The sequence below is a fragment of the Mustelus asterias genome, chromosome X (genome assembly GCF_964213995.1).
Source record: "Mustelus asterias chromosome X, sMusAst1.hap1.1, whole genome shotgun sequence".
NCBI lineage: Eukaryota > Metazoa > Chordata > Chondrichthyes > Carcharhiniformes > Triakidae > Mustelus > Mustelus asterias.
In genome coordinates, this window is record NC_135834.1 from 6,051,087 (window position 1) to 6,059,725 (window position 8,639).

An 8,639-nucleotide genomic window follows, 5' to 3' on the forward strand; every position below is an offset into this window, starting at 1 on the left:
TGGTCCTCATCGTGATTCACAAATCCACCAACCTTTGTGTCATCCGCAAACTTACTAATCAACAAGTCTACAAGGATTTTCTTTTTACAGTGACATCAGGAAACCATTCATCCTGTTACACTGCCTGATTGTACTGGGCTGCTGTGCCCCAAGCACTGATGGGAGTCCTTGCTTGCAATCTTGTTCCCAACATTTTTCCTGAGTTAACAGGCTTTGTGTTCCCGTTCCAAACTCGGCTCTCCACAACCTTGCTGTGACACTTGACCCTGAGATGAGCTTCTGACTTCATATTTGCCCCATCACTCAGTTCGGACATTCCATGTCACTCAACTTGGCCTGTCTCAGCTGATCCGCTGCTGAAACCCTCATCCGTCCCTTCATTACCTCCAGACGTGACTGTTCCAACTCACTCCCGGCTGCTCCTCCACATTCCACCCTCTGTAGCGTTGAGGTTATCCAGAACTCTGCTGCCCGTGTCCCAACTCTCACCAAGTCCCGTTCCCCCCGCCCTCACCCCCGGTGCTCACTGACCCACACTGCCTCCCGGCCAATCAACACCTCAATTTTAAAATTCACATCCTTGTTTCCAAATACCTCCATCTCCTCGCCCCCTCCCTATCTCTGTAACCTCCTCCAGCCCCCTACACCCCTCCCTATCTCTGTAACCTCCTCCAGCCCCGACACCCCTCCCTATCTCTGTAACCTCCTCCAGCCCCTACACCCCTCCCTATCTCTGTAACCTCCTCCAGTCCCTCTACACCCCTCCCTATCTCTGTAACCCCCTCCAGCCCCTACACCCCTCCCTATCTCTGTAACCCCCTCCAGCCCCTACACCCCTCCCTATCTCTGTAACCTCCTCCAGCCCCTACACCCCCTCCCTATCTCTGTAACCTCCTCCAGCCCCTACACCCCTCCCTATCTCTGTAACCCCCTCCAGCCCCTACACCCCTCCCTATCTCTGTAACCTCCTCCAGCCCCGACACCCCTCTCTATCTCTGTAACCTCCTCCAGCCCCTACACCCCTCCCTATCTCTGTAACCTCCTCCAGCCCCTACACCCCTCCCTATCTCTGTAACCTCCTCCAGCCCCTACACCCCTCCCTATCTCTGTAACCTCCTCCAGCCCCTACACCCCTCCCTATCTCTGTAACCTCCTCCAGCCCCTACACCCCTCCCTATCTCTGTAACCTCCTCCAGCCCCTACACCTCTCCCTATCTCTGTAACCTCCTCCAGCCCCTACACCCCTTCCCCATCTCTGTAACCTCCCCCAGCCCCTACACCCCTCCCTATCTCTGTAAGCTCCTCCAGCCCCTACACCCCTCCCTATCTCTGTAACCTCCCCTAGTCCCGACACCCCTCCCTATCTCTGTAAACTCCTCCAGCCCCTACACCCCTCCCTATCTCTGTAACCTCCTCCAGCCCCTACACCCCTCCCTATCTCTGTAACCCCCTCCAGCCCCTACACCCCTCCCTATCTCTGTAACCCCCTCCAGCCCCTACACCCCTCCCTATCTCTGTAACCTCCTCCAGCCCCTACACCCCCTCCCTATCTCTGTAACCTCCTCCAGCCCCTACACCCCTCCCTATCTCTGTAACCCCCTCCAGCCCCTACACCCCTCCCTATCTCTGTAACCTCCTCCAGCCCCGACACCCCTCTCTATCTCTGTAACCTCCTCCAGCCCCTACACCCCTCCCTATCTCTGTAACCTCCTCCAGCCCCTACACCCCTCCCTATCTCTGTAACCTCCTCCAGCCCCTACACCCCTCCCTATCTCTGTAACCTCCTCCAGCCCCTACACCCCTCCCTATCTCTGTAACCTCCTCCAGCCCCTACACCCCTCCCTATCTCTGTAACCTCCTCCAGCCCCTACACCTCTCCCTATCTCTGTAACCTCCTCCAGCCCCTACACCCCTTCCCCATCTCTGTAACCTCCCCCAGCCCCGACACCCCTCCCTATCTCTGTAACCTCCTCCAGCCCCGACACCCCTCCCTATCTCTGTAACCTCCTCCAGCCCCGACACCTCTCCCTATCTCTGTAACCTCGTCCAGCCCCTACACCCCCTCCCCATCTCTGTAACCTCCTCCAGCCTCTACACCCCCTCCCCATCTCTGTAACCTCCTCCAGCCTCTACACCCCCTCCCTATCTCTGTAACCTCCTCCAGCCCCGACACCCCTCCCTATCCCTGTAACCTCCTCCAGCCCCGACACCCCTCCCTATCTCTGTAACGTCCTCCAGCCCCTACACCCCCTCCCTATCTCTGTAACCTCCTCCAGCCCCGACACCTCTCCCTATCCCTGTAACCTCCTCCAGCCCCGACACCCCTCCCTAACTCTGTAACCTCCTGCAGCCCCTACACCCCCTCCCTATCCCTGTAACCTCCTCCAGCCCCGACACCCCTCCCTATCCCTGTAACCTCCTCCAGCCCCGACACCCCTCCCTAACTCTGTAACCTCCTGCAGCCCCTAGACCCCCTCCCTATCTCTGTAACCTCCTCCAGCCCCTACACCCCTCCCTATCTCTGTACCCTCCTCCAGCCCCCTACACCCCCTCCCTATCTCTGTACCCTCCTCCAGCCCCGACACCCCTCCCTATCTCTGTAACCTCCTCCAGCCTCTACACCCTCCCTATCTCTGTAAACTCCTCCAGCCCCCTACACCCCTCCCTATCTCTGTACCCTCCTCCAGCCCCCTACACCCCCTCCCTATCTCTGTACCCTCCTCCAGCCCCGACACCCCTCCCTATCTCTGTACCCTCCTCCAGCCCCCTACACCCCCTCCCTATCTCTGTACCCTCCTCCAGCCCCTACACCCCTCCCTATCTCTGTAACCCCCTCCATCCCCTACACCCCTCCCTATCTCTGTAACCCCCTCCATCCCCAACACCCCTCCGTATAATCTCCTCCAGCCCCTACACCCCTCCCTATCTCTGTAACCTCCTCCAGCCCCTACACCCCTCCCAATCTCCGCAACCTCCTCCAGCCCCTACACCCCTCCCTATCTCTGTAACCTCCTCCAACCCCTACACCCCTCCCTATCTCTGTAATCTCCTCCAGCCCCTGCACCCCTCCCTATCTCTGTAACCTCCTCCAGCCCCTACACCCCTCCCTATCTCTGTAACCTCCTCCAGCCCCTACACCCCCTCCCGATCTCTGTAACCTCCTCCAGCCCCTACACCCCTCCCTATCTCTGTAACCTCCTCCAGCCCCCTACACCCCTCCCTATCTCTGTAACCTCCTCCAGCCCCTACACCCCCTCCCGATCTCTGTAACCTCGTCCAGCCCCTACAACTCTCCCTACCTCTGTAACATTCTCCAGCCCCTACACCCCTTCCTATATCCGCAACCTCCTCCAGCCCCTACATCCCTCCCTATCTCTGTAACCTCCTCCAGCCCCTACATCCCTCCCTATCTCTGTAACCTCCTACAACCGTCCCAGATCTCTGCGTTCCTCTAATTCTGACCCTTTGAACATCCTCGATTTTAATCGCTCCGCCATTGGCGGCCGTGCCTTCAGCTGCCTGGGTCCCAAGTTCTCGAGTTCCCTCCCTAAACCTCTCCATCCATCTCGACCTCTCTCTCCCCCTTTAAGATGCTCCTTAAAGCCTACCTCATTGACCAAGATTTGGGTCACCTGACCTAATATCTCCTTGTGTGGTTCGGGGTCATGTTTTGTTTTCTAATGTGCCTGTGACGCACGTTATTATGTTAAAAGGTGCTAAATAAATGTAGGTTGTTGGAGCACGAAGATCAGGGCTCACAGTCGATGCACAGTACCGAGGGAGCATTCACGGGGGTTGCAGAGACCTCTACATGCTGGCATGCTGTCTTCCTGTGAACCTGGGTACGCAGAGGCAGGATGCTGGCTGATGGAGAATCTGGCAGCGAGATGGCTAATGATTGCCTCGCATCCTCACAGCTATCAAAACATGATGTGGAGATGGCGGCGTTGGACTGGGGTGGGCACAGTAAGAAGTCTCACAACACCAGGTTAAAATCCAACAGGTTTATTTGGAATCACGAGCTTTCGGAGCACTGCTCCTCCATCAGGTGAGTGGAGTTCACAAACACGGCATATATAGACAAAGACATAATTGCAAGATAATGGTTGGAATGCGAGTCTTTACGTAATCAACTTCAGGAAGCGTAGTGGAGAACATACCCCCGTCTACATCAACGGGGATGAAGTAGAAATGGTCGAGAGCTTCAAGTTTTTAGGTGTCCAGATCACCAACAACCTGTCCTGGTCCCCCCATGCTGACACTATAGTTACGAAAGTCCCACCAACGCCTCTACTTTCTCAGAAGACTAAGGAAATTCGGCATGTCAGCTACGACTCTCACCAACTTTTACAGATGCACCATAGAAAGCATTCTTTCTGGTTGTATCACAGCTTGGTATGGGCTCCTGCTCTGCCCAAGACCGCAAGGAACTACAAAAGGTCGTGAATGTAGCCCAATCCATCACGCAAACCAGCCTCCCATCCATTGACTCTGTCTACACTTCCTGCTGCCTCAGGAAAGCAGCCAGCATAATTAAGGACCTCACATACCCCGGACATTCTCTCTTCCACCTTCTTCCTTCGGGAAAAAGATACAAAAGTCTGAGGTCACGTACCAACCGACTCAAGAACAGCTTCTTCCCTGCTGCTGTCGGACTTTTGAATGGGCCTACCTTGCATTAAGTTGATCTTTCTCTGCACCCTAGCTATGACTGTAACACTACATTCTGATGCGCTATCAATTACGATACGAGGACTCCAGCGAGTGAGTGAAATTAACAGGCTTTTATTCGCAAAGAACTGGAGCACACTCTTGTAGCTGACCTGGCCCAGACTGAGGCGAGGAGGAGGAACCATCACCTTTATACCTCGCTCTGGTGGAAAGGGAGGAGTCTCAGGTGGAAAGGGAGGAGTCTCGGGCCAGGTGCAGCAGGGGTGTGTCCAGGCATACACATGTAATTACAGTGGGTCACCACACATTCTGCACTTTCGTTTCCTTCTCTATGAACGGTATGTTTTGTCTGTATAGTGCGCAAGAAACAATACTTTTCACTGTATCCCAATACATGTGACAAAAATAAATCAAATCAAATATTAAGCTGATCTTTCTCTACACCCTAGCTAGGACTGTAACACTATATTCTGCACTCTCTCCTTTCCTTCTCCCCTATGTACTCTATGAACGGTATGTTTTGTCTGTATAGTACGCAAGAAACAAAACTTCTCACTGTAACCCAATACATGTGACAATAATAAATCAAATCAAATATTAAGCTGATCTTTCTCTACACCCTATCTGTGACTGTAACACTATATTCTGCACCCTCTCCTTTCCTTCTCCCCTATGTACTCTATGAACAGTATGCTTTGTCTGTGTAGTGCGCAAGAAACAATACTTTTCACTGTATCCCAATACATGTGACAATAATAAATCAAATCAAATCAAAGGTAATCAAGTCTGAAAGGTACAGACAATGTGAGTGGAGAGAGGGTGAAGCACAGGTTAAAGAGATGTGCATTGTCTCCAGCCAGGACAGTTAGTGAGATTCTGCAAGTCCAGGCAAGTCATGGGGGTTACAGATAGTGTGACATGAACCCAAGATCCTGATTGAGGCTGTCCTCATGTGTGCGGAACTTGGCTATCAGTCTCTGCTCAGCGACTCTGCGTGTCTTGAAGGCCGCCTTGGAGAACGCTATCAAAACAGACAAAGGGGCGATTACGGAGAGACTTTTGAGGTTGTTCCATCGTTCCGAATAGAGAGCAGTTTAGAATTCATTTGTGTCTCCCTTCTCATACTCATGGCTGATCTTCACACAGAACCATGCAATTGGCCATTGCCCAGTGAATCCTATCAGGGTGGGCACTCCATCTACTTCTGTTTTCCAGTCGCTGCTGCCAGAGTGATTCATGCATCTCCTCAGGGCACTGCTGTGATCACAGTAACTGCTGTGCTTCAGAAGGTAGCTTTATAATGTTCTGGCTGAGTTTGGAGTCACTTCAAATAAGGCTTGCTGTGGCCAAGATTTGCTGGAATGTGCAACGCATAATCAAAAAGTGGACAATTTAGCACTGTCGAGCCTCCCGCCTCTTCAGCATCGCTTGAACTGCCAATATCACATCATCTGTGGCCGTTTGGCAGAGTCGCAGATCGTGGGAAGGATTGTCAAAGGATACAGCAAGGTGGCACGGTGGTTAGCACTGTCCCCTCACAGCCCCAGGGACCTGGGTTCCATTCCCGGCTTGGGTCACTGTCTGTGTGGAGTCGGCACGTTCTCCCCGTGTCTGCGTGGGTTTCCTCCGGGTGCTCCGGTTTCCTCCCACAGTCCAAAGATGTGCGGGTTAGGGTGGATTGGCCGTGCTAAATTCTCCCTCAGTGTACCCCAACAGGAGTGTGGCGACTGGGGGGTTTTCACAGTAACTTCATTGCAGTGTTAATGTAAGCCTACTTGTGACGCGCATAAATGAACTTTAAAACAGCAGGATATAAATAGATTGGAGACTTGGGCAGAGAAATGGCAGATGGAGTTTAATCCAGACAAATGTGAGGTGATGCATTTTGGAGGATCAAATTCAGGTGCAAATTATACTGTAAATGGCAGAACCCTTCGGAACATTGAAAATACAGAGGGATCTGGGCGTCCGGGTCCACGGATCCCTGAAAGTGGCAACACAGGTGGTCAAGAAAGCTTACAGCATACTTGCCTTCATCGGCTGGGGCATTGAGTACGAGAGTTGGCAAATCATGTTGCAGCTATATAAAACCTTGGTTAGGCCGCATTTGGAGTATTGCGTGCAGTTCTGGTCACCACACTACCAGAACACGTGGAAGCTTTGGAGAGAGCGCAAAGAAGGTTCACCAGGATGTTGCCTGGTCTCGAGGGTGTTGGCTCTGAGAGGTTGGATAAACTCAGATCAGCTTAGCATTGGGCGGCACAGTAGCACAGTGGTTAGCGCTGCTGCTTCACAGCCCCAGGGACCCGGGTTCAATTCCCGGCTTGGGTCACTGTCTGTGTGGAGTTTGCACATTCTCCTCGTGTCTGCGTGGGTTTCCTCCAGTTTCCTCCCACAGTCCAAAGATGTGCAGGTCAGGTTGATTGGCCATGCTAAATTGCCACTTAGTGTCCTGGGATGCGTAGGTTAGAGGGATCAGCAGGGTAAGATATGTAGGGATACAGTAATAGGGCCTGGGTGGGATTGTGGTCAGTGCAGACTCGATGGGCCAAATGGCCTCTTTCTGCACTGTAGGGTTTATTTGATTTATTATTGTCACATGTATTGGGATACAGTGAAAAGTATTGTTTTTTGCGCGCTATACAGACAAAGCATACCATTCATAGAGTACATAGGGGAGAAGGAAAGGAGAGGGTGCAGAATATAGTGTTACAGTCATAGCTAGGGTGTAGAGAAAGATCAGCTTAATATTTGATTTGATTTATTATTGTCACATGTATTGGGATACAGTGAAAAGTATTGTTTCTTGCGCGCTATACAGACAAAGCATACCATTCATAGAGTACAGAGGGGAGAAGGAAAGGAGAGGGTGCAGAATGTAGTGTTACAGTCACAGATAGGGTGTAGAGAAAGATCATCTTAATCTATGGTGACATTCAAAAGTCTGATGGCAGCAGGGAAGAAGCTGTTCTTGAGTCGGTTGGTACGTGACCTCAGACGTTTTCCTGATGGAAGAAGGTGGAAGAGAGAATGTCCCGGGTGTGTTTTTTTTCAAAGTTTATTTATTATTGTCACAAGAAGGCTTACATTAACACTGCAGCAAAGTTGCTGTAAAAATCCCCTAGTCGCCACACTCATGTTCAGGTACACTGAGGGAGAATTTAGCACAGCCAATCCACCTAACCAGCACATCTTTCAGACTGTGGGAGGAAACCCAAGGGAAGGGTTTAAAGGTACAGTCCGAGGGAAAGGTTTAAAGGCATACCCTGAGGGAAGGGTTTAAAGCTACAGTCCGTGGGAAGGTTTAAAGGTACAGTCAGAGGAAAGCAACGCAGACACGGGGAGAATGTGCAGACTCCGCACAGACAGTGTCCCAAGCCAGGAATTGAACCCGGGTCCCTGGCGCTGTGAGGCCTCAGTGCTAACCGCTGTGCCACTATGTTGCCTCTTGGGGTCCTTGATTATGCTGGCTGCTTTCCTGAGGCAGCGGGAAGTGTAGACGGAGTCGGTGGATGGGTGGCTGGTTTGCGTGATGGGCTGGGCTACATTGACAACCCTTTGTAGGTTCTTGCGATCTTGGCTGGAGCAGGAGCCATACCAAGCTGTGATACATCGGGAAAGAATTGTGTTAACAAGTGAGACAAAATCTAATGCACGGTGGCTGTGTAGTGTCGCCCTGGTCACTAACTGGTGACTCATGCTGGAAAAACGCATGGTCTTTCGGAGAGAGGTCATTAGCCCACTCACCGTCAATGCTGACACATGAAGCAAGGCAATCTGGGTAAAAGTTTGGAGCAGAGCCATCCCAGAAGGATTGAGCCCCAGCAAGAGGTAGCGACTGCGAGAGAAGAGGACGCTGTATTGAAGGTGATGGGGTGTGGAGGATAATTCACCCGGAGAATGGGCCTGGAAACGGACAAGGCAGTAAGGGGTTAAAATGAACTTTTGAAAGGGGGTCCTGATAGTTC